The sequence below is a fragment of the Nerophis ophidion genome, linkage group LG20 (genome assembly GCF_033978795.1).
Source record: "Nerophis ophidion isolate RoL-2023_Sa linkage group LG20, RoL_Noph_v1.0, whole genome shotgun sequence".
NCBI classification, from domain to species: Eukaryota; Metazoa; Chordata; class Actinopteri; order Syngnathiformes; family Syngnathidae; genus Nerophis; species Nerophis ophidion.
Genome location: NC_084630.1, coordinates 34,445,935 through 34,473,781, shown reverse-complemented (window position 1 = coordinate 34,473,781; position 27,847 = coordinate 34,445,935). Strand labels below are relative to the sequence as shown.

The 27,847-nt window shown below is 39.2% G+C and overlaps 1 protein-coding gene across 2 annotated transcripts in view; it reads left to right on the top strand.

Annotated features, from left to right (window-relative positions):
• The first annotated feature begins 11,736 nt into the window (after window positions 1–11,736).
• Window positions 11,737–27,847, top strand: part of rnf150a (ring finger protein 150a) — a 109,344-nt gene continuing 93,233 nt past the window's right edge. Inside the window, exons 1-2 of one of the 2 annotated variants that reach the window (XM_061881069.1) lie at window positions 11,737–11,867; window positions 25,902–25,951. The gene's annotated coding sequence lies outside the window, so the exon portion shown is untranslated. The remainder of the gene's footprint in view (window positions 11,868–25,901; window positions 25,952–27,847) is intronic. The other variant, XM_061881070.1, reaches the window with a different exon arrangement.

Below are 27,847 nucleotides of genomic sequence, written 5' to 3'. Positions count from 1 at the left end.
TGGGTCCCTATTAAAAGGTTCATTTGTTCAACCTTGCTTTGTTCCGTTTAAAATTTTGGCCCACTCTGTATTTGAGTTTGACACCCCTGCTCTAGAGGTTTCACCTGAAAGGGTTTTCTCTTCACAGGTGTGCTTGAAGCTCATGGAGAGAATGCCAAGAGTGTGTCAGGCTTGCCCCTGACAGTTTGTCTATGTTTTAGTTTTTTCCTCTGCATTTGTCTGTTTCCTGTGTTTAGTATTTCCTGTCTTTTAGTTCTTGTCAAGTGCTCTTAATTTGTCAGCTTCCTGTCTTGTTCCCTGAGTGCTGTGTTCCTCCTCAGTGTGTTTAGTATTTCCTGTCTAGTGCTCTTATTTTGTCAGCTTCCTGTCTTGTTCCCTGAGTGCTGTGTTCCCCTTCAGCTGCGGCTGATTGGCATCTGGCCACACCTGTTGCCAATCAGCCGGCTCCTATTTGTACCTCCTTTGTCTTGTGTCAGTTGCTGGATCATTGTATTGTCTTGTGGATGTCACGTCTAGGTGCTCTTGTGATGTGTTATCGCTCCTGTCGTGTCGTACCTTGTCTTTGCAGCGTAGCGGTAAGCTATATTCAGTTGATGTTTGTAGCTTACTGTTTTTTGTTCCCTGCTTCCGTTTTATTTTTAATTATACAAGTTGCCTGTTCGCTACCCGCTAGCTTCCACACTAAGCTCCTGTTCCTTATTTTCTAGCTCCCCGGCTAGCTCCTTTTGTTTGATTATTCGCCTCGTGCGCGCTTTGTGTTTGCACCCTTTTGGTTTTGTTTTTGTCTTAGTATTTAATTAAATCATGTTTTCACATTCCATGCCTGCCTCCATCACTGCATCTTGGGGTTCGTCACCAAATAACTCTGACAGAGTGTGCAAAGCGGTATTCAGAGCAAAGGGTGGCTATTTTGAAGAAACTAGAATATAAAACATGTTTTCGGTGGTTTTTTGTCACCTTTTTTTTTTTAAGTACATACCTCCACGTGTTCATTCATAGTTTTGATGTGACAATCTACAATGTAAATAGTCATGAAAATAAAGAAAAATGCATTGACTGAGGAGGTGTGTCCAAACTTTTGGCCTGTAATGTATGTCAAAAATACAATAAACAAATAGTTAAAAGAAATAAAATACGATTACAAAAAAACCTGACAGCTCAGTCGTAACAATGTCCTGTTTTGTTATTTTTTCTTAGTTTTGGACTGTCTTAATTCCTGTTTGTGCACCATTGGATTTGTTTTAGTTTCCATGGGGTTTAATTGGGTTCACCCGCCTCTGGTTAGTGGTCGGCACGCTCACCTGTTGTCGACCACCAATCAGAGAGGTACGCTCATTCTGGCTTCATTGTTCGCGTCACGCAACAGTTACGTTAGTATTTCTTGTTTTCGAGTCCATGCTTCCTTTGCTGAGAGGTAGTAACCTTAGCTTCCCGTGCGATCGGCACCTTTTCCTTCTGCTTATTTTTCTGTTTATGGTACGTCTTTGATTTTTCGAAGATTAAATCATGTTCCTACCTGCACACCTTGTCCGGAGTAGTCCGTCTGCATCCCGGGAGAACAAACCCCGCAGTGAGATGCGACCCAATCGTGACAAGAAAGTGTGTTTTTGTTTTTTTTACACCACATTACTGTAAATTGAAAAACTGTGCCACTGTAGTCTTTACGTTAAAATTGGTGAATAACCTGCTTTTTGCCCAAAAATATATGGCCATTTTTGACAGTGCATTACTAGTAAACCGAAAAACTGTACCACTGTTATTTTTACCGCAGGATTCGGCCGACTGAGCTGCTACTTATTTACCATGAAATCAATATTCCCTATTTTTTACAATTTATTACTGCAAATGTAAAAACGCCACTGACAATTTTCACGGTACATTTGTGTCGACTGAGCATAGATGATTTTTGATCGATTTGGCCGCCCGGTCCCACTTTGGCCATTCCTGCACTCGCGTTTTTTTCAAAGCATTCCACTCGGAGCAAAAACCATCGCACTTCAACACATCGAACCCGATCAGCCATCTGAAACGCCGGCGTCGCTACGGCGATGTTTCGGAAGACGCCTGCTAGAGAGGCGGCCGCAAGGAAAAGGCCTGGAGTTTGTTGTCATCATGGCGGCGTTAGAAACGGGGTGAAAAAAGTCCGCCAGAGACGACCCGAGGGTCAAAGCCATCGAGGAAATGATGGCGCTCGACGACCAGCCCTTCACCATCGCAGAAAATATTGGATGAATCCACAGGTACAGTTTGTAAAATCCACCTTTGTTTGATGCGTTCTTACTTCCAGGTGTGCACAGATAAATCAAATTGGAAAAAAATAACTTTTTTTATGCTTGTTAAAGGAAAACTGGACTCTTTTGCAACTGTCTATCATTCACAATCCTTTTGTTAGACAAAAACACTAACAAAAGTCAGCTAACAATGGCGCCAACTGGATTGGCTCCATTCCACCCATAAAGCGTTTCAGAAAACATCCAAAAACCTCCGTCAATATTTACACTGAAGAAAAGAGCTAAGATTAAGATGAGATTTTAGGAAAAATAAGACTAAAAACTATTCACATAACTAGAGGCGGGTGAGGGAGACAGCACCCACGGAGTCAGGAAGGAAGGGGAACAGGAAGTAAAAGCGCTGGAAAGTAAACTGAGGAAGAGAATACAAAACTAAGAAACGCAAGGAAAGGTCTATTACTGTACTCATGACAGAGTTGGGTGACAACAAAGACTACTTTGGGACAAATTATGATCCAGAAACGTATTTTTGAGCCTGAGTATAACGAGGATGAGCTACGAGTTTTAGAAGCTGAGTGCTAAACAGATCCAGCTTTAGTGCAACACTGAGCGTCATGTAGCAGTAATGCTAAATGCTAAACAAGAAATGCATAATTAAACAACCACTCACTGTACAATGTCTGCTCTCACTGGGATGCCGACTGATGGGATGTTAATATTTTCCCATTTAGACGAAGAATTAATCATAATCCTCACGCTGGTAAAAAAAAAAAAAAATAAGTGCAACAAACAAGCATATTTTTGTCTTTCTAGCCATCTCCGGGTCAATGTTGAATGTATAAGTTGTCCAAAAGAGCTAAGATTAAAAGTATATTTAAAGAAAAATAAGACTTAAAAAAATAGTCAAATGAACTAGCTGCATGGGCAGAGACGTCCTAAATTTAGATTTTTAACAGGACTTTTAAGACAGAAATAAGTCTTTTATTTTGAAAAACAAGCAATATTTAATGTACACTTCTTACAATAGGCATCCTCGAGATGTTGCAGAATCTTTAAACAAGATTTTCTATGCGGGGAAACCCGAGATATCCTTTTTGAATAGTATTTTTTTTTTCTCAATTTAAACATTTTTAAATGAAAATAAAAAAAAACAATCATGCTAATATTAAGATTAGTCGATACTCAATAGCTCTTAAAACTAGGGAAATATCTAGAAAAAGGATAATAAATATAAGCAAGTAGCAAATAACTATTTAGCAGAGGTGTGGACTCGAGTCACATGACTTGGACTCGAGTCATGAATTTTATGACTTTAGACTCGACTTGACAAAATGTAAAAAGACTTGCAACTCGACTTAGACTTTAACATCAATGAACAGCCTGGGCTTCACGGTGGCAGAGGGGTTAGTGCGTCTGCCTCACAATACGAAGGTCCTGCAGTCCTGGGGTTTAATTGGGTTCACCCGCCTCTGGTTAGTGGTCGGCACGCTCACCTGTTGTCGACCACCAATCAGAGAGGTACGCTCATTCTGGCTTCATTGTTCGCGTCACGCAACAGTTACGTTAGTATTTCTTGTTTTCGAGTCCATGCTTCCTTTGCTGAGAGGTAGTAACCTTAGCTATCGTGCGATCGGCACCTTTTCCTTCTGCTTATTTTTCTGTTTATGGTACATCTTTGATTTTTCGAAGATTAAATCATGTTCCTACCTGCACACCTTGTCCGGAGTAGTCCGTCTGCATCCCGGGAGAACAAACCCCGCAGTGAGATGCGACCCAATCGTGACAAAAAAGTGTGTTTTTGTTTTTTTTTACACCACATTACTGTAAATTGAAAAACTGTGCCACTGTAGTCTTTACGTTAAAATTGGTGAATAACCTGCTTTTTGCCCAAAAATATATGGCCATTTTTGACAGTGCATTACTAGTAAACTGAAAAACTGTACCACTGTTATTTTTACCGCAGGATTCTGCCGACTGAGCTGCTACTTATTTACCATGAAATCAATATTCCCTATTTTTTACAATTTATTACTGCAAATGTAAAAACGCCACTGACAATTTTCACGGTACATTTGTGTCGACTGAGCATATCCAGGCTCGGGATCTTTCTGTGTGGAGTTTGCATGTTCTCCCCGTGAATGCGTGGGTTCCCTCCGGGTACTCCGGCTTCCTCCCACTTCCAAAGACATGCACCTGGGGATAGGTTGATTGGCAACACTAAATTGGCCCTAGTGTGTGAATGTTGTCTGTCTATCTGTGTTGGCCCTGCGATGAGGTGGCAACTTGTCCAGGGTGTACCCCGCCTTCCGCCCGATTGTAGCTGAGATAGGCGCCAGCGCCCCCCCGCCACCCCAGAAGGGAATAAGCGGTAGAAAATGGATGGATGGATGGACTTGTGACTTGACTTGGACTTGAGCCTTTTGACTTGACATGACTTGCTACTTTCCCCAAAATCCAACGATTAAAAAGTTATTCAGGAGCGCTCCGTATCTTCCATTGTGTACGCGTGTTTGTCAGCGTGTGTGCGATGACAGCCTGTGCGCTACCTGTCAGTACAACAACCAATCAAATTACATCCACGTTGTTTTCGTCACACAGCATTCATCCAATCAAATTGCAGGAAAACCAACGGAGAAGAGCTTTCAAACAACAGAAGAAGAAGTGAAGAAAATTATGCCATAAAGTGTTTCGTTCGGGTATTAAATCTACGACTTGGTCAACAAAACAGGAATTGCCGTATGCAAAACATGCGGTTGGAAGATTACAGACGGAGACGCATCAATTTACATTTGAAGTTGCACAAAGAAGGGTACGTTTTGAATGTAAGATAACGTTTATTGGCTGAGTAACGTGACTTTTATTTGCTGTGTAGTTAAATCAGTGAGGCTGCAAACTCACTGATAACGTTAGAACCATAGACATCTTATAAGGGTACGCAGCATCGAGCGCTACTGCCTATTGCCGCAAACGAGACGCGGGGCCGCCATCTTGGAGTGGTGATCCGCTCCACTCAGTGCAATTCATTTGGTAGGAACAATGAACTGTCAGTGCATTTAATTCATCTTACCTCACTGAATACCACTTATATTCACGCGCTTTTGTGTCATACATGTAACTGTGATAAAGGACACATGTGTTCATAATTTGCTTAACAGAAATAGAATATCCTTATATGCTATAAGTGACCAGACGTCTGAGCTCAAAACTGGGAATATAATCCCAGAGAAGGGGAAAAAAACAGTCAGCTATTTTGAAGTTGAAGAAACAATATGATTAGGTTGTATATACATGCATATATCCTACATAAACAATGTATGAATACATTAGATATCTATATATTTTACGGACCTATAGACCAGATGTTCTCAAATGGGGGTACTTGAAGGTATGCAAAGGGGTACATGATATTTTTTTTTAAATATTCTAAAAATAGCAACAATTCAAAATCCTTTATAAATATATTTTTGAAAAATACTCCAACAATATATGAATGTAGATTCATAAACTGTGAAAAGAAATGCAACAATGCAATATTCACTGTTGATAGCTAGATTTTTTGTGGACATGTTCCATAAATATTGATGCTAAAGATTTCTTTTTTGTGAAGAAATGTTTAGAATGAAGTTGATGAATCCAGATGGATCCCTATTACAATCCCCAAAGAGGACACTTTAAGTTGATGATTACTTCTATGTGTAGAAATATTTATTTATAATTGAATCACTTGTTTGTTTTTCAACAAGTTTTTAGTTTTATTAACATCTTTTTTTTTTCACATAGTTCAAGAAAGACCACTACAATTGTGCAATATTTTGCACTGTTATACAATTTAATAAATCAGAAACTGATGACATAGTGCTTTGCTCTGATTAGGGGGTACTTGAATTAAAAACATGTTCACAGGGGGTACATCACTGAAAAAAGGTTGAGAACCACTGATACAGACTTTATCTCTGTTGCTGCAACAACAGAGAGTTTATTCTGTCTTGACACTTTGTATTGATATTTTCTATTACATTCTTCCTTTAAATGATCATGTTTACAGTGATTGAACATATATAAACACCTGAAAGTCTTTATTTCAGCTAAAACCACCAATCTGTTTCACTGGATTCAGAATAAAACTAAATTCTGTTTTACTCAACAAAGTTAGTATTTGAATATTGTTACTTGAAGACTTATCTGTGGTTACAATAAAATAAGAATGCATCATAATCAATGGCGGCTGGTGAATTTTGTTTTAGGTGGGCCTGAAAGTTTGTAAACCAAATACCTGTAGGGGGTCATCCTTCCCCAGAAGATTTCTTTGTGATTTTCACATACAAATATTGTAGTTCTTTGCTCCTGCTTAACTCTGTGGTAATATTTTTTTCACAATTGAGCAGGAAAACGCTGAATACCAGCCCAGCATCTGTCAGTTTAGGCTGCTTGCCGGCTCCTCATCACCACTTCAAGATGGTGGCCAAATTGCTTGCGTCACAGCAGCCAATGCGGCGTCTACTTATAAGATGTCTATGGTTATAACGTCATTGCAAACACGGCAATCTTTTGCGTCCACTGCAGTTTGCTACCTTATTCATACTTTTTGTCAAGTGATATTTTTTTTAAGCAGGGTTGCATGAGGTACCCACACATAACGTTACGTTAGTGAATGTATCACACACAGTAACGTAACGTTAGACGGCGGTCAGCAGCACCGCATAATTTAGCCACCTACAAAAAGACAAACATAGCCAAATAAAGGTCAGTTAAAATGTATACTATATTAAGAATATGTGTACATATTCCCATAGAGCCCTGACATCTAACAAGTACAGCACTGTTCATTGTTATGTTCATGTATTTGTTGTTTTTCATGTGTACACACACATAAACACATACAGTATGAGATGAGATCAATGAGATAAGGTGACAACATGAGATAAACTGCTGATGAACTAGTTACAATGCAATATTCCATGGAAATACAATGTTAACACTTTTGTGCAAGTAAGTACAGTTGCACTTGTTTTTTCAAATGTGTTTATACTGTAAAGGAATGAGTTAAATGTTTAGAATAACTGGTTTTGTGCAAGTAAGTACAGTTGCACTTTTTTTTTCAAATGTGTTTATACTGTAAAGGAATGAGTTAAATGTTTAGAATAACTGGTTAATAGTGCTATTATGAAGTGCAATGTCAGCACTGTTTTTTTAAATAATAAATACATACAGCGTTTTAAAAGCATACACAATCTGTGTACATATATTAGTCTGTGGTTAAAAAGACTTGAAATGACTCGAAACCCAAAATGCAGGACTTGGGACTTGACTTGAGACTTTCCATTATTGACTTTGGACTTGACTCGGACTTGCCTGTATTGACTCGGGACTTGACTTGAGACTTGAGGTCAAAGACTTGAGACTTACTTGTGACTTGCAAAACAATGACTTGGTCCCACCTCTGCTATTTAGTAACATCCATCCATCCATTTTTTACCGCTTGTCCCTTTTGGGGTCGCGGGGGGTGCTGGAGCTTATCTCAGCTGCATTCGGGCGGAAGGCGGAGTACACCCTGGACAAGTCGCAACCTCGTCACAGTATTAACATGTACAGTCATAATATTTTTATACGGCAGCGTGTTAATTTTAAAAACGCATCACAGCGTTCGCGTTTTCCTTTTTCCGGTTAGGGTTGTACGGTATACCGGTATTAATATAGTACCGCGATACTAATGAATCATTTTCGGTACGAGAACAGTCTCTGACACGTACCGGTTTTTATGAGCATGGGAGCATGTTCGGCAGCGCACAATCACTGAGTAATTACAAGCAGACACAGTGTGTAGATAGAAAAGGGAGAAGGAACGCATTTTGGCTTAAAGGGGAACATTATCACAATTTCAAAAGGGTTAAAAACAATAAAAATCAGTTCCCAGTGGCTTGTTTTATTTTTCAAAGTTTTTTTCAAAATTTTACACCTCCCGGAATATCCTGAAAAACTGCTTCAAAGTGCCTGATTTTCACCATCGCTATATCCACCCGTCCATTTCCCTGTGACATCATACAGGGCTGCCAATACAAACAACATGGCGGTTACCACAGCAAGATATAGCGACATTAGCTCGGATTCAGACTCGGATTTCAGCGGCTTAAGCGATTCATGAAACAGATGGTCGGAGTATGGAGGCAGATAGCGAAAACGAAATTGAAGAAGAAATTGAAGCTATTGAGCGAACAGCTATTGACGCTATTCGGCCATAGCATGGGTGTACCTAATGAAGTGGCCCATAGCATGGCTGCCTTATTAGCATCGCCGGTAAAATGTGCGGACCAAACGATCAGAACTTTCGCATCTTGTGACACTGGAGCAACTTAAATCCGTCGATTGGTAAGTGTTTGTTTCACATTAAATGTGGGTATCTAGTTTCAAATGTACATACAGTTAGCGTAAATAGCATGTTAGCATTGATTAGCATAGCATGTTAGCATCGATTAGCTGGCAGTCATGCTGCGACCAAATATGTCTGATTAGCACATAAGTCGACAACATCAACAAAACTCATCTTTGTGATTTCGTTGACTTAATCGTTGCAAATGCATCTGCAGGTTATCCATACATCTCTGTGCCATGTCTGTCTTAGCATCGCTGGTAAAATGTGCAGACACTCTGGCACATTCAACGGGGGTCTGGCGGAAGATTTCTTGCCAGTGGTGCAACTTGAATCCCTCCCTGTTAGTGTTGTTACACCCTCCGACAACACACCGACGAGGCATGATGTCTCCAAGGTTCCAAAAAATAGTCAAAAACGGAAAATAACAGAGCTGAGACCCGGTGTTTGTAATGAGAAAATAAAAATGGCGGGTGTGTTACCTCGGTGACGTCACGTTCCGACGTCATCGCTAAAAGACAGATAAACAGAAAGGCGTTGAATTTGCCAAAATTCACCCATTTAGAGTTCGGAAATCGGTTAAAAAAATACATGGTCTTTTTTCTGCAACATCAAGGTGTATATTGACGCTTGCATAGGTTTGGTGGTAATGTTCCCCTTTAAAAATTGACTATAAAGGTGAAGTTATAACACTGAAACGCGCTCAGGAAGAGGTGCTATAAGACATAAGGCTAATGTCCAGCCGCCGTCTGCAGTGTTTTGGCGACTTATAAATCACTAATCCTAGTCTCCATGGCGACAAATAAAGTATGTTTCTTACAATTATCATTATCACTGCAGGACGAGGACTCGCTAAACATGCTTCACTTCCCACCGTAGCTCACTGGCATCAAAATGTAAACAAACCCCAAGGGTGGATCAACACCAGGTGTGTCAAACTCAAATACAGAGTGGGCCAAAATTTAAAACTGAACAAAGCCGTGGGCCAAGGTTGAACAAATGAACCTTTCAATAGGGATCCAAACCAGTTTTGCATTGAATATTGAACTAGCAAGGCTTATATAACTTTAGTAACATGCAAAATAAAGTTAATAATAATAATAATAATAAAAATATCAATGGGATATCAAATAACATTTAAATAATTGAATGCCTCTGCCAGCGCCCCCCGCGACTCCAAAAGGAAATAAGCGGTAGGAAATGGATGGATGGATGAATGCCTCTTTTCTATTTGCAGCCTTCTGAGTTAAATATCAAAATAAACTTTTTCCATAGGCTAATAATGAATTTGAAAATAAAATAAAATAACAATAATGAATGAATCAAACATTCAAGCCTTGAAGTAGCAAGAGAAAGTGCAAGAATAAAATGTTAATTATTGCTCAGTTTGCTACACTGATTTGCTTTAACACTGAATATGGAACAAGCAACGCTTATATAACTTAATAGTGTAAAATCAACTTTAAAAAATATATATATATATTAGATACAATTTAAATAAAAAATTGAATGCCTCTTTTCTATTTGCAACCTTCAGAGGTGAATATCAACATTAACTTTTTCTACAGGCGAATACATTTGAAAATAATATACCAATGAATAAATCAACCATTCAGGCCTTTTCACTGCTCAGTTTGCGACACACTGATCTAATCTGATGTGCCCAAGCCAGATACCTGCCATCTCTTCTTGGAAGGTAGTTCATTAATGCCGGGGCTCAGGTGGGTAGGGTTGGGGAAGAGGGGTTAGTTAGTGCTGCAAGGGATTCTGGGTATTTGTTCGGTTGTGTTACGGTGCGGATGTTCTCCCGAAATGTGTTTGTCAATCTTGTTTGGTGTGGGTTCACAGTGTGGCGCATATTTGTAACTGTTAAAGTTGTTTATACCGCCACCCTCAGTGTGACCTGTACGGCTGTTGATCAAGTATGCCTTGCATTCACTCGTGTGTGTGTGTAGAAGCCGCATAAATTACCTGACTGGGCCGGTACGCTGTTTGTAAGGAGGAAAAGTGGATGTGATGACAAGTGGTAGGGTACTTCTAAGGCACGCCCCCAATATTGTTGTCCAGGTGGAAATCGAGAGAATGGTTGCCGAAAATCTCATTTAAGTAGGCCTTTAAAGGCACAAAAAACAGGTCGAGTATTGAGAATTGATTTAGACTTGTATTAGTGGATTACACAGTACAGTACATATACCAGGGGTCGGGAACCTTTTTGGCTGAGAGAGCCAAAAAGCCAAATATTTTAAAATGTATTTCCGTAAGAGCCATATAATATTTTTTTTAACACTAAACACAACTAAACGCGTGCATTTTTAAGTCAGACCAACATTTGTAGAGTATAATAGGTCTCTTATTCTTTGTAATAACATTGTTATTCTGAAGCTAACTGTGGAGGGGGCGTGGCCTGTGGGCCTGCAGCGAAGCAGGGTGTTGCCAGGACCGGCCTCGAAATCAGCGACAGGTGCTTAGATGGCCCACCTGGGCCTTGTTATCTAATCATCTGTTGCAATGGTATAAGCAGCAGCCAGGAGGAGAGACGGGGTTGGGGCTGGAGCCAGAGCGCGAGCGAGAATGAAAGAGAAAAAGACAATTGCTGGAAAGCAACTGAGAGACTTATTGAATAATCAAACAGTATTGTAACCCTGAAACAGGCTCTCATGTTGATGCTTGGTGGTCTTAAGAACCCCCTGAAGGGGAAGACCCACACTAACCAATAATAAAGAAATTACTTCTTACCATTAACGCAATTTTTGGAACATAAAAATGCATGAGAATGTTTTATATTTTGAAAGTTTTTTGACACTGTGAATACAAGTGGAATTATTCATTACTTATTGTGTTAAGCAATGTCAGCTCAGATTTATCCGAGAGCCAGATGCAGTCATCAAAAGAGCCACATCTGGCTCTCGAGCCATAGGTTCCCTACCCCTGACATATACCGTACAATTGACCACTAAATGGTAACAAACCAAATACGTTTTTCAACTTATTTAAGTCCACGTTAATCAACTCATGGTAACTTACATTTATAATTATAAATCTTAGCCATGTTTCCTAGTTGTGTATTCTCTTCCCGAGTTTAGTCTTGTTTCCTGTCCAGCGCTCTTATTTTTTGTACCACTTCCGGTCTGGCTCCCTTCGCGCCGTTTCCCTCACCCGCCATTTAATGAGCGATAAAGCAGACGTACCAGGCAGAGAGTCGGGGATGGAGGATACGTCAAGAACGCGCATTGCTGCGGTAGTTATCACCCCAGAATGACGACGTGCGGGTAAGAGTGGTTTAATTATCAAGAACACCAACGTTGTAGGCCATATGGAAGCAGATATGTGCCGGTTAAAGCGACACAACAGGTGTACGTAGTTGGCAATGACAAACATAAACAGACTTGTAGCGGTTGCTTTAACACAGGTGTGAAAAATATAACGCTATATCATAAAAAAAAAATGAAATTTTGTTAAAGCTATATTTGAAAAAAATAAAAATAAAAAAACAATTTACAAACTCAAGCTATGGGATGACGCATTTACTTCCGGGGTCACGTTTCCTCGTATGTCATCCCATAGCTTGTGTTTGTAAATTGTTTTTTAATTTATTTTTTTTATAATATAGCGTTAACAAAACGTCTGTATTTTTATAATATAGCGTTAACAAAACGTCTGTATTAATCATGACCCCGGAAGTAAACTTGAAGAAATTTGGCGTGACAGCCTCTTTTCTATTTGCAGCCTTCTAATAAATTTGAAAACAAAATACCAATGAATAAATCAACCATTCAGGCCTTTTTACTGCTCAGTTCGCGACACACTGATCTAATCTGATGTGCCCAAGCCATCTTAATTTTCCTGAAGGAATCAATGAACTACTATCTATCTTTCTTTTCTTGGATGCTAGTTCATTAAATAGGAACATTATCACAATTTCAAAAGGGTTAAAAACAATAAAAATCAGTTCCCAGTGGTTTGTTTTATTTTTCGAAGTTTTTTTTTTTAATTTTACACCTCCCGGAATATCCCGAAAAACTGCTTTAAAGTTCTTGATTTTCGCTATTTGCGATGAGACTGTCCATTTCCCTGTGACGTCATACAGGGCTGCCAATACAAACAACATGGCGGTTAGCATAGCAAGATATAGCGACATTAGCTCGGATTCAGACTCGTATTTCAGCGGCTTAAGCGATTCAACAGATTACGCATGTATTGAAACAGATGGTCGGAGTATGGAGGCAGATAGCGAAAACGAAATTGAAGAAGAAATTGAAGCTATTGAGCAAATAGCTATTGACGCTATTCGGCCATAGCGTGAGTGTACCTAATGAAGTGGCCCATTGCATGGCTGCCTTATTAGCATTGCCGGTAAAATGTGCGGACCAAACGATCAGGACTTTCGCATCTTGTGACACTGGAGCAACTTAAATACGTCGATTGGTAAGTGTTTGTTTCGCATTAAATGTGGGTATCTAGTTTCAAATGTACATACAGCTAGCGTAAATAGCATGTTAGCATCGATTAGCATAGCATGTTAGCATCGATTAGCTGGCAGTCATGCCGCGACCAAATATGTCTGATTAGCACATAAGTCAACAACATCAACAAAACTCACCTTTGTGATTTCGTTGACTTAATCGTTGCAAATGCATCTCCAGGTTATCCATACATCTCTGTGCCATGTCTGTCTTAGCATCGCCGGTAAAATGTGCAGACACTCTGGCAAATTCAATGGGTGTCTGGCGGAAGATTTCTTGCCAGTGGTGCAACTTGAATCCCTCCCTGTTAGTGTTGTTACACCCTCCGACAACACACCGACGAGGCATGATGTCTCCAAGGTTCCAAAAAATAGTCGAAAAAACGGAAAATAACAGAGCTGAGACCCGGTGTTTGTAATGTGAAAATGGAAATGGCGGGTGTATTACCTCGGTGACGTCACGTTCCGACGTCATCGCTAAAAGACCGATAAACAGAAAGGCGTTGAATTTGCCAAAATTCACCCATTTAGAGTTCGGAAATCGGTTAAAAAAATAGATGGTCTTTTTTTCTGCAACATCAAGGTATATATTGATTCTTGCATAGGTTTGGTGATAATGTTCCCCTTTAATGTCAGGGCTCAGGCTTTGAGCTGAGGCAACCTGAGGTGGGAGGGGTGTGTATTGTAGTTTGTGCTGCAAGGGTTTCTGGTGTTTGTTCTGTTGTGTTTATGTTGTGTTACGGTGCAGATCCATCCATCCATTTTCTACCGCTTATTCCCATTTGGGGGTCGCGGGGGGGCGTTGGTGCCTATCTCAGCTGCAATCGGGCGGAAGGCGGGGTACACCCTGGACAAGTTGCCATCTCATCACAGGGCCAACACAGATAGACAGACAACATTCACACACTGGGGCCAATTTAGTGTTGCCAATCAACCTATCCCCAGGTGCATGTCTTTGGAAGTGGGAGGAAGCCGGAGTACCCGGAGGGAACATACGCATTCACGGGGAGAAAATGCAAACTCCACACAGAAAGATCCTGAGCTTGGGATTGAACCCAGGACTGCAGGACCTTCGTATTGTGAGGCAGACGCACTAACCCATCTTCCACCGTGAAGCATACGGTGCAGATGTTCTCCCGAAATGTGTTTGTCATTCTTGTTTGGTGTGGGTTCACACTGTGGCGCATATTTGTAAGTGTCAGAGTTGTTTATACGGCCACCCTCAGTGTGACTTGTATGGCTGTTGATCAAGCATACCTTGCATTAACTTGTGTGTGTGTGTGTGTGTAAAAGCCTCATAAATTATGTGACTTTTTTATGTAGGGATGTGACGAAAGGTTGTAGAGGACGCTTAAGGCAGTGCCTTTAAGCCACGCCCCCCATATTGTTATCCGGGTGGAAATCAGGAGAATGGTTTCCCCCGGGAGATTTTCGGGGGGCAACTGAAATTTGGAAGTCTCCCGGGAAAATCCGGAGGGCTGGCAAGTATGAGTATTAGCGGTGAATGCAGTGTTACAGCGGCACCGCCGCTGTATAATACCGGCGGGCCAGGTTTGTTGTTAATTTGATATTGCCTCAAGGGCCAAATGAAATTACACCGCGGGCCAGAGTTTGACACCCATGCTTTAACACATAATTCACCACACATGTTTACCTTACTTTGTCATCATTCTTCACCGCCATTGTTCATTGTGCATATATATCAATGTTGTTCTTGTTTGCCATTCATATGTGATGTTAAGGCAGGGATGTCCAAACTTTTTCCACTTAGGACCCCACACTGAAAAATCCAAGCAAGCGGGGGCCATAATACAATGTATGTATAACCAATATACATTTAGGCCTCCATTCAGGCTTGATCACAGGGACCCCAAAGGGTTTTGGTCAAAAAAATATTAAAAATGTGTCATTATTCAGTATTATTTTTTTATTATTATTCAAGTTTTAAATCTCCAGATCAACATTAGGTCCATCCGTCAATATAATGATTTTAAAGATTTAAGTTTTATGCTCGTTTTGTCAAAGAAAACCCTGTTTTTTGGATGGGGAAACCCCCCACAAAATATGCAATATTATCACCCAATATTTTTTTTAAGTGGAATATTTGAGATTATATAATAATTGGAGCCTTAAAAAAGTCAATAACTAATAACACTATTGATTTTGATTAATTATTATTTCTTGAGCAATGACACTTAAAAACAAATCACACTAAAATTATTGGGGATCCAAAAGGGTCCTACTCATTAAAGCAGTGGTTCTCAACCTTTTTTCAGTGATGTACCCTCTGTGAACATTTTTTTAATTCAAGTACCCCCTAATCACAGCAAAGCATTTTTGGTTGAAAAAAAGAGACAAAGAAGTAAAATACAGCACTATGTCATCAGTTTCTGATTTATTAAATTATATAAAATATTGCTCATTTGTAGTGGTCTTTCTTGAACTATATGGAAAGAAAGATATAAAAATAACTAAAAACTTGTTGAAAAATAAACAAGTGCTACAATTATAAATAAAGATGTCTACACATAGAAGTAATCATCAACTTAAAGTGTCCTCTTTGGGGATTGTAATAAAGATCCATCTGGATTCATCAACTTCATTCTAAACATTTCTTCACAAAAAAATACATCTTTAACATCAATATTTATGGAACATGTCCACAAAAAAATCTATCCATCAACACTGAATATTGCATTGTTGCATTGCTTTTCACAGTTTATGAACTTACATTCATATTTTGTTGAAGTATTATTCAATAAATATATTTATAAAGGATTTTTGAATTGTTGCTATTTTTAGAATATTTAAAAAAAATCTCACATACCCCTTGGCATACCTTCAAGTACCCCCATTTGAGAACCACTGCATTAAAGTGTTAGAAAATAAATTACACATTTTTTTTTTTACTGTTTACTTTTAACACAATAATCTCGAGATCAACTTCAGTTCTATAAGTCAATTATAAGTTTTATTGTTTTTTATGTTTTTTGTTTGTTCATTTTAGGCCCTTCTTTAAAACAACAGCTCATTTTTTTATATGGCAAACACAAAATATGCAACATTTTCCCCTAAAAATATTTAACATGACGTAATTGGAGCCTTGAATAGGTCAATAATTCATAATGACATTGGTTTTGATTCATTATTATTTTCTAAAGAAAGAAACAGCCTGCATGGCAGCTTTGTGTTATTAGAGTAAACATTGCAACATTTTCTTGTTACATTTCACCCGTTTTCTCCTTTATATCACTTTTTACGTTTAAAAAATGTTACAATCGTATTTTTAAAATGTGCCGTGGGGCCGTTAAAAAATTACCTGCGAGCCGCACTTTGAACACCCCTGCTTTAAGGACATAATTCACCACACCTGTTTACCTTACTTTGTCATCATTCTTTACCGCCATTTTTCTATTGTGCATATACTGTATATCAATGTTGTTCTTGTTTACCATTCATACATGCAGTTAAGAGGGAGTAATTGGGTGCGGCCCCCTTTAAGAGTTTTACCCTACCCAACGTTGGGGGTTTGTTGTGACCGCCATTTTGAGTCGCTTTTACGTAAAAGTACTTTTTATATTTTTTTTTTTACCGAACAACAAACATGCAATTATAATTCCCTCAACAGTCAAAGCACTTTTAACAACAAGGAAAGACAACAAAAGCGAATAGAGAGAGTATTAAATGTTAATAAATAATAATGATAGTAAAAAAATATTGGATAGGTTGATTGGCAACACTAAATTGTCCCTAGTGTGTGAATGTTGTCTGTCTGTCTGTGATGAGGTGGCGACTTGTCCAGGGTGTAACCCGCCTTCCGGCCGATTGTAGCTGAGATAGGCTCCAGCACCCCCCGTAACCCCGTAAGGGACAAGTGGTACAAAATGGATGGATGGATGGGGATAGGTTGATTCGCAACACTAAATTGTCCCTAGTGTGTGAATGTTGTCTGTCTGTCTGTGATGAGGCGGCGACTTGTCCAGGGTGTACGCCGCCTCCCGCCCGATTGTAGCTGAGAAAGACTCCAGCACCCGCCGCGACCCCGAAAGGGACAAGCGGTAGAAATGGATGGATGGATATTAAAAAAAAAAGACAAAAAGGGCTACCTAAATCACTTTAAATGTTTTAACAAAGATATCAATTTAAGTGCGTTTGTACTCTTAATCATTCTCCAAGATTTGATTGATAATTGTAAACCTATCCATCCATCCATCCATCCATTTTGTACCGCTTGTCCCTTTTGAGGTCACGGGGGGGTCGCTGGAGCTTATCTCAGCTGCATTCAGGCGGAAGGCGGGGTACACCGTGGAGGGCTAACACCATTAAGCCATTTAAAAAATGTAGGCCTTGCTTTCATAAGTCGACATTTATGTAGAAAAAAAATTGCCTGGAGCATAATGATGTTGACAGTCATTTATATAAATGCCAAATTTGATCTCTTCTATAGAGAATGGGAACATCTCCACACTGTTGTCTCTCAGCCAATGTCATTGCTGGTTTACGAGCAGAGGAGCATGTTTGGCAGTGCATAATCACTGCGTTCTTACAAGCAGACAGTGTGTTGACAGAAAAGGGATACGGGACACATTTTGGCTTAAAAACTGACGACAAAGGTGAAGTTGTCAAAGTTAGTTTGTGACGAACCCCAAGATGCAGAGATGAAAGGAGGCATTTTGCAGGAAAACATGATTTAATTAAACACTAAGCCAAAAACAAACAAAGGCTTCAAACAAAAAGCGCACACGTGGGCGGATAACAAACAAAAGGCCTAGCGTGGAAGCTAACAGGTATCTGGCAGGAAACAGAAGTCGTACTTGTAAAATGAAAGAACAAACTGGAAGCAGGGAACAAAAAACAATAAGCTACAAACATCAACTGAATATAGCTTACCGCTACGCTGCAAAGACACGACAAGGTACGACACGACAGGATCGATAACACATCACAAGAGCGACAAGAAGTGTCATCGACAAATCAATAATCGAGCACTGACTGGAGGAACAAAGCAGGTAAAATAAGAGAGGGCTGATTGACACCAGGTGAGGCCAGGTGCCCATCAGCCACAGCTGAGGGGAAACAAAGCACTCAGGGAGACAAACAGGAAGTTGAACCAAAATAAGAGTGCAGACAGGAACTAAGGACAGGAAATACTAAACACACAGAGGAGAAACTAAAACACAAACAAACTGCCAGTGGCAAGCCTGACAGAAGTTATAACACTGAAATGCCCACAGGAAGAGGTGCTTTAAGGCGAAAGTCAATTCGCCGTCGGCAGTGTTTTGACGACTTCCCTAATCCTGGTCTCCTTGGCGACAAATAAAGTATGTTTCTTAGAAGTATCATTATCCTTGCAGGACGAGGAATAGCTAAACATGCTTCACTACACACCGTAGCTCACCGACATCAAAATGTAAACAAACGCCATGGGTGGATCTACACCTAACATCCACTGTAATGATTTCAAGTATGCAGTAAAGAGTGTGGCCCCTTTAAGTGACCCTCAAGAGTTTTACCCAAAGGTGGGGGGGTTTGTTGTGAAGGCCATTTTGAGTCGCTTTTACGTAAAAATATTTTTATTTCATTATTTATTTTTTATTGAACAACAAACATTCAATTATAATTCACTCAATAGTTAAGTCACTTTCAACAACAAGGAAATAAAACATAAGCAAATAGAGTATTAAATATTAGTAAAAAAGAATAATAAAAGACAAAAAGGGCTACCAAAATCACTTTAAATGTTTTAACAAAGATATCAATTTAGGGGCTTTTGTACTCTTAACCATTCTCCAAGATTTGATTGCTAATTGTAAACCCGTCCATCCATTTTCTACCGCTTGTCCCTTTTTAATATTAAAGGGTAACGTTAGCTGTGATGCTAGTGGTGCGGTGCAAGTGGTAATACGAAAGAAAGAAGGTGTGAATCTGGTAACAAATGAATGAAGGAAGAAGAATTAATTCCCAAGAAAAACAACACAGGGTCCATCGCCTGGCTGTGGTTTGGCTTCAAGCGGGAAGATGTTGAACAGACAGACAACCGTAATATGTCAAGTATGCGCCAAAAGCGTTGCTACAAAAAGTAGCATTGCTGCTAATGTGTAGCATCATTTGAAAAAGTCACCCGCTAGAGAATGAGGAGTGCTTGAAACTCTACATGTCAATATCTCCGGCCACACCAACAAAATGCCAAAGCAAACATTTCCACATCAACAACGTATGAAAAAAATGGTCAAAAACAGACGGAGATAACGTCCGCAGTAACCTACCACATAGTGGAGGACATACACTATTTGATTTCCTATTATGCAGCTCATTTTGTATTTGACAGTTTTTAAAATATCTTGTGTGACATCATGCAATAAAGTGCACTTTGTTTTTAAATTATTGTAGTGGCGTTCTGTTCAAAAAGTGCACTTTAATTTAGTTTTTGTTTTGATATGTCATCTTAGTGACATCATACACAAAAGTGCACTAATAGCTTGTTTTAAAATGTCACTGACAATCTTGCTCGTTCTGTTTTGGAAATGACATGAATGTTTGTGCCACTGCTTAGTAACTGTTTAATTAATACAGATTTGCTAAATTGACTTAGTTGTGGGGCTTCACGGTGGCAGAGGGGTTAGTGCGTCTGCCTCACAATACGAAGGTCCTGCAGTCCTGGGTTCAAATCCAGGCTCGGGATCTTTCTGTGTGGAGTTTGCATGTTCTCCCCATGAATGCGTGGGTTCCCTCCGGGTACTCCGGCTTCCTCCCACTTCCAAAGACATGCACCTGGGGATAGGTTGATTGGCAACACTAAATTGGCCCTAGTGTGTGAATGTGAGTGTGAATGTTGTCTGTCTATCTGTGTTGGCCCTGCGATGAGGTGGCGACTTGTCCAGGGTGTACCCCGCCTTCCGCCCAATTGTAGCTGAGATAGGCGCCAGCGCCCCCCGCGACCCCAAAAGGGAATAAGCGGTAGGAAATGGATGGATGGACTTAGTTGTGATTTCCCTCTCGGCATTAAAGTTTAAAACGACCATACCGTATTTCCTTGAATTGCCGCCGGGTATATAGTATGCGCCTGCCTTGAATTACTGCCGGGTCAAACTCGCTTCCCAAAATAATTAGCGCATGCTTAGTATTACCGCCTGGTCAAACTTGTGACGTCACGATTTCAATACCGGTACTTTGAAATCGCATTAAGGGAAGAAGATTAAGAGCTATTCAGTGGGATTTAAGGTCCAAGCTATTGAATACCGGTATGCTAAAAAGAACAGTAAGCAGCTATGTTTTATTAATATACCGTAGCTGGGTGTGTCAAATATGAGTCATTAGATGACTCCTATTTTTGTCATTAAAAAGGGAGGTTTTTTGGGTTGGTGCACTAATTGTAAGTGTGTCTTATGTTTTTTATGTTGATTTAATAAAAAAAAAAAAATTAGATTAATAAAAAATTCTTCTGGACATGCCAGCGATATGTTGAAACATTTGAACACATAACATGCAATAATTATAAGTAAAAGTTGCAATTTTAATTGCTCCGATGTCAATACAACAAGTACTAACTCACTTCTCATGTTGGGAAAATTATTTAATTATTATTTATTAATTTTCTATAAATTGAAATAAATACCTTCTCATTGAGATGAGCATGAAGAGAGACAGATTCTGACTGGCTCCGAGGCCTAGATGAATGTCACCCATCACTAAGTTTGTGATCAAACGTTTGCATTTTTGGGTAGGTGAATGTTCAATTGTAGTCAGAGAGAAGTTGCATGTTTTCCTTTGACCAGATTTTCTCTGTCATCATATTTACTGGTGGAAGTCATAACATTAGAATATGGTGTAAAAAAAAAAGTCCATTCATGTCAGCAATTAGACTTCTTAGACTTAGACCCCCCTTTTTATTGTCATTATTAACATTTGAACTTTACAGCACAGATAAGAACAACATTTTGTTGCATTAGCTCGTTGTAGTGCAGGATAAAAGAGCAATAAGCTGCAAATATAAATAAATTACTGTACAAATAAATATATTGCACTTTCGCATTTGCATCCACATTTATGGATGAATGTTATATTGTTTTTATATTCCAGCGAGTTAATCTGTTTTTGGGGGGAATTTAGGGCATTATTTGGATGCGTTCAAGAGTCTTATGGCCTGAGGGAAGAAGCTGTTACAGAACTTGGAGGTTCTGCTACGTAGGCTGCAGGAACCTCTTTCTAGAGTCCAGGAGTGAAAACAGTCCTTCGTGAGGACCATTATTAAATAATAATAATTAAATTCAAATGTGAAACTAATGTGATATTAATTTATTACATGCAAAGTGAGATATGTCAATCATTTATTATTTTTTTATTATAATGGCTTATAATTTTTGAAACATTACATTTTCAAACATTTTCAATTCAGTTTTCATAAAGTTTAGGCCATAATCATCCAAATTATAACTAACAAAGACTTGACATATATCACTTTGCTTGTAATAAGTTCATTATTGTTGCATTATTGTGTATATTTCCAAAAAAATGTATTTTTTCTTTAAGTATGAGCCTCTTGAGACCTCACAGTAGGCTTTGTAAAGTCATGCTACCTTTAAATAAAATTGATGCTAATCCACCATTTTTTCTCTTTTTTTCCATATAAGAATCGGTAAGAGAACTGTTAAGGAACCAATTTTTTAGGCAGAAGCGAAAGTAGAATTTGAACCGGAAACCTCTTATCATATACCATCCCTAGAGACGGGTGAGGGAAACAGCACTCAGGGAAACAGGCAGGAAGTGGAACATAAAGTAAGAGCGCTGGAAAGTAAACTGAGGAAGAGAATACAAAACTAAGAAACACAAGCAAATGTCAGACTTGTAGGTACTACTGTACTCATGATGGAGTTGAGTGGCAACAAAGACTACTTTGGGACAAATGATGGTCCAGAAACTTATTTTTGAGCATGAGTATAAGGAGGATGAGCTACAAGTTTTACAAGCTAAAGGCTAAACAGACCCAGCTTAAGTGAGACACTGAGCATCGTGTAGCAGTATTCCTAAATGCTAAACAAGAAATGCATAATTAAACAATCACTTATTGTACAATGTCTGCTCTCACTGGGATGTCGACTGATGGGATGTTTATACCTTCCCGTATTGACAAAGAATTAATCAAAATCCTCACACAGGTAAAAAAATAAAGTACCCCATACAAGTAAATTTTTGTCTTTCTCACCATCTCTGGGTTAATGTTGATTGTCAAAGTTGACCAACTTTTCGGTTTATGGCAACAACCCTCTGCTGTAAAAGCAAGAGGCGTGATTTATAATGTAAAATGGACTTTCACCAACCCAGAGGCGATGCTGCAGCTCAATAACTCAATATAGCAGCATAAGCTGGTTAGCCGCTAAAAATGTTTTTTGTTGGCCCTTATAATATCGCAAATACTTAGTTAATATTGAGGTCACAACATGTAAATGGAGTATTGTTGGCGGTTTTTAGAGGGTTTTATGGGCACAATAGTGTACTCATTAGCTGCATTGTTAGCCACCTCATACTTTGCATATTTTATGTGTTAGAATGCATGAAGAAGGAATAGTCATATGTGGTTTTGCATAAGGATTTAGAATAGGCAAAATTCTGCCAAAAAGTGCAGTTCCCCTTTAAGCTAATAGGAATGTTGATTACAGAACAGTGTGGTGGTTTCTCATTACCATAATGCAGGGGTCCCCAAACTTTTTGACTCGGGGGGCCAGATTGAATACATATGTATACATACATGCATATATGTATGTATGTAAGTATACATACATACATATATGTATGTATGTATACATATATATATGTATGTATACATACAGTGGGGCAAAAAAGTATTTAGTCAGCCAGCGATTGTGCAAGTTCTCCCACTTAAAATGATGACAGAGGTCTGTAATTTTCATCATAGGTACACTTCAACTGTGAGAGACAAAATGTGAAAAAATATCCAGGAATTCACATTTTAGGAATTTTAAAGAATTTATTTGTAAATTATGGTGGAAAATAAATATTTGGTCAACCATTCAAAGCTCTCACTGATGGAAGGAGGTTTTGGCTGAAAATCTCACTATACATGGCCCCATTCATTCTTTCCTTAACACGGATCAATCGTCCTGTCCCCTTAGCAGAAAAACAGCCCCAAAGCATGATGTTTCCACCTCCATGCTTCACAGTAGGTTTGGTGTTCTTGGGATGCAACTCAGTATTCTTCTTCCTCCAAACACGACGAGTTGAGTTTATACCAAAATGGATACATGGATGATACAGCAGAGGATTGGGAGAATGTCATGTGGTCAGATGAAACCAAAATAGAACTTTTTGGTATAAATTCAACTCATTGTGTTTGGATGAAGAAGAATACTGAGTTGCATCCCAAGAACACCATACCTACTGTGAAGCATGGGGGTGGAAACATCATTCTTTGGGGCTGTTTTTCTGCTAAGGGGACAGGACGATTGATCCGTGTTAAGGAAAGAATGAATGGGGCCATGTATCGTGAGATTTTGAGACAAAACCTCCTTCCATCAGTGAGAGCTTTGAATGGTTGACCAAATACTTATTTTCCACCATCATTTACAAATAAATTCTTTAAAATTCCTACAATGTGAATTCCTGGATATTTTTTCACATTTTGTCTCTCACAGTTGAAGTGTACCTATGATGAAAATTACAAACCTCTGTCATCATTTTAAGTGGGAGAACTTGCACAATCGCTGGCTGACTAAATACTTTTTTGCCCCACTGTACATACATACATCTATGTATGTATGTATGTATACATACATACATACAAACGTACATACATACAGTACATTTATGTATGTGTGTATATATGTATACATACATATATGTATGTATACATACATACATATATGTATGTATATAGATAGATAGTACTTTATATTTTCTGTCAGGAGAGTTCCTTCAGGAAAATTACAATTTTCAGCACAATCCCATTCAAGATCAGACAAACATTACAGGGAGACAGAACAGGATCGCTGACGGGTCTGCCGGCTTCCAGCGCCCCTTACAAAAAAGATGACATACAGGTAAACAAGGGGGGTGGGGGGGTGGGGAGAAAAAAATAGAAGATTAAAATAAAATTTAAAAAATCGGTCTTAGCCTAGGCCCTGGAGTGGGGGTGCAGACTGAGGCCAAGGGGAAAAAAAAAAAAAATATATATATATATATATATATGTATATATACATACGTATACTTATGTGTGTGTATATATATATATATATATATATGTATGTATGTATGTATGTATGTATGTTAGGGGTGTAACGGTACACAAAAAATTTGGTTCGGTACGTACCTCGGTTTAGAGGTCACGGTTCGGTTCATTTTTGGTACAGTAAGAAAACAACAAAATATAAATTTTTGGGTTATTTATTTACCTTATTTGTAAGTAATGGCTTCATCCTTTTAACATTGGGAACACTATTAATAATTCTGCCCATGTTAATAAACATTAAACTGCCTCAAATTGTTGCTCAGATTAAATAAAATGACAAAACTTTTCTACTACATACATGTACAAAAAGTGCAACGTTAAACAGTTTCAAGTCAACTCACCATGCTTAATTTATTACAGCATTTGGGAAGCCTGTAGTAGGTTTTTATAATGTCAATTTTATATTTTTATCAACATGTGATAGCAGGGACCCTGCCATTCAAATCTTTTCTGTCCGTAAAACACACACACACTGCACAATGAGCTAACGTTACACTAAAAACTAATTAGCCTTCACCTCAAGCCAGAGCTGTGAGCGAACTGAGCGTCAGTTTAAGTTTCTAGAAGGTCAACGGGGTCATAATGATGTTTATAATAGTTGACTGGCAGGTGTTTATTATCATTTCCTTGTGCTCACCTGCTAAACACCTATCTGCTCGACTCTGAAGCATTTACTACATGCGCTCTGAATACGCACTGCTGATTTGCTGTTACCGCTACATATGTAACCAATCAGATGGTTGTGTGGGTGGGACAATGCTGAGACAGAGGCAGAAGAAGCAAAGCAGCTTGTTAAGACTTTAGCTTAGAAACTCGTTTGGTACACCCCCGTACCGAAACGGTTCAATACAAATACACATACTTTTACACCCCTAATGTATGTATATGTATATGTGTGTGTATATGTATGTATGTATATATATATATATATATATATATATAATATTTTTTATTTTATTTTTATTTTTTTCAGAGCACGATGATGCCACGTTATCGGAAAATGCATTTTTAGACAATGTGATTTGCCTGAGCGGCTAGGAGACACAGAGAGTAACAAGCAGTAGAAAATGGATTACAGAGGACAGATTTTATAAATGATTCAAAAATATCTTTTTATTTTTTATTTTTACTTGGGCCTTCCTACGGGCCGGATTTTGGACGCTTGCACGTTGGATCCCCCCGGCAGGCCCTAGTTTGGGGACCCCTGCCATAATGTGATGCAGGGTAATGAATCTATTTGAAAATGAAATTAGTTCTCATGATTATGTTTCATTATTTAGCCGTGTCAGCGTATGAGGTTTCCAAATGAAATAGTCTGAGCAGTGTTTCCTAATTGATTTGGCGCTACCTGTTACCCTCGCTCATAAACACATAATGGGAACGCAGCTAGTCGTTCCAACTGCGAACAGTAGATGGCGTGGTAATTCTGCTTTCATGCGCTGTTAGAGAATGCGTGGGCAAAAGCGACAGTAGAAAAAAGTGCATTTGCCTTAACGTTTCGCCTGTTTGGAGTGAGAGTGAAACAAGACCTCAGATAAGTCATACCTCAGCACAAACACACAAAGCCACCCCTGAGTTTTGTGTCTGTCTCTGCACAGGTGAGGCCTGGGCCGCCGTTGAGCGCCTGACTGGAAAAAAACACACACAGGTTAGTGCACATCCTCGCCATGGCAACATGCTGGTTGACATTGATCAATGTCTTCCTGCATCAAAGTGTTTTTTTGTTTTCATCAAACCTAATCTGCCCGGCAACCCGTAAATCAACGGCTTGTGTACGCCTCTGTGCAGATGGCATCCAGCTATGCAGTACCAGCTGCATTCACGAAAATAAAAAAAATCACTTCTCAGACAAGTGATTGTTATGCTTGGCACCAGATTAAAGGGGCGGAGCTATTGGCGGGAACTGTTTTTGACGGACTTGTTTTAGTTGGATATCAAGTGTAGTACAGGATGGCAACAAGCGTTGATTGGGTTTAAGATTGTAGTAATCTTTATTGGGCTTTATGACACGGGCTGGGACCCACCTGGTCAGGGGCCCCCAATTTTGACGGCCGAATGCAATAGTTGAAAAACTCGGATAAGTTTTTCAACTTGTTTAAGTCCACGTTAATCAATTCATGGATATTTTTAAACTATATTGTTTGCCTTTAAATTTTGTAAACCAAATTGTTTTTACGTGAAATTATACTGAGAATTTAATAGAAAATGAATTCAATGTTTTTTTAACATCAGTCTATAAAAATTCAGTGTAAAAAATTGTGCTGCTTCAAAATGGAAGATTCACTTCCGGTAAATTAAGACCGAAGCAATCGATTCTGTCTTAGAACCAGCCAACGAGGTGTCAAGTTTGAAGTCACGTGCATACTTGCCAACCCTCCCGGATTTTCCGGGAGACTCACGAAATTCCGCGCCTCTCCCAAAAACCTCCCGGGACAAATTTTCTCCCGAAATTCAGGCGGAGCTGGAGGCCATGACCCCTCCAGCTCCATGCGGACCTGAGTGAGGACAGCCTGTTTTCACGTCCGCTTTCCCACAATATAAGCAGCGTGCCTGCCCAATGACGTTTCATTAACGTCCTCCCAGCGCGGTAACAACACACAAAAACAGCAGTCACGTTTTTGTCTACCGTAAAGCAGTTCGTCTGCCGTAAACAGCAGTGTTGTGATACTCTTAAACAGGACAATACTGCCGTCTACTGTACATGCATATGGTTATAAAAAGAGTGAGAGAAAATAGAACAAGGATGGACAATTCAACCCTTAACTCAACAATGAGTAGATGAGTGTTATGTGTGTGTACCATATTTTTCGGACTTTTTAAGTCGCGTTTTTTTTTTGTAATTTGGCCAAACTATAAATTTGAAAAAAATAAAATAAAAATAAAAATTCTTTAATTATTTTTTCATTGACTGTGGAGAAGACTGCGACTTATAGTCCGAAAAATACAGTACATGTGTAAATAAATGAACACTGAAATTCAAGTATTTCTTTTATATATACATATATATATATATATTTATATACATTTATATGTATTTATGAAATACTTGACTCTTCACTACGCCCCACACCTCCCGAAATCGGAGGTCTCAAGGTTGGCAAGTATGGTCACGTGACACAGTTAACTGGGCTAGCTTTGCATAAAACAACATTAACATTTCAATGCGACCTGCTGGATATTTTAAAACTATATTTTTTGCATTTGAATTTTCCATCCATCCATCCATTTTCTACCGCTTATTCCCTTTTGGGGTCGCGGGGGGCGCTGGCGCCTATTTCAGCTACAATCGGGCGGAAGGCGGGGTACACCCTGGACAAGTCGCCACCTCATCGCAGGGCCTACACAGATAGATGGACAACATTCGCACTCACATTCACACACTAGGGACAATTTAGTGTTGCCAATCAACCTATCCCCAGGTGCATGTCTTTGGAAGTGGGAGGAAGCCGGAGTACCCGGAGGGAACCCACGCATTCACGGGGAGAACATGCAAACTCCACACAGAAAGAGACCGAGCCTGGATTTGAACCCAGGACTGCAGGAC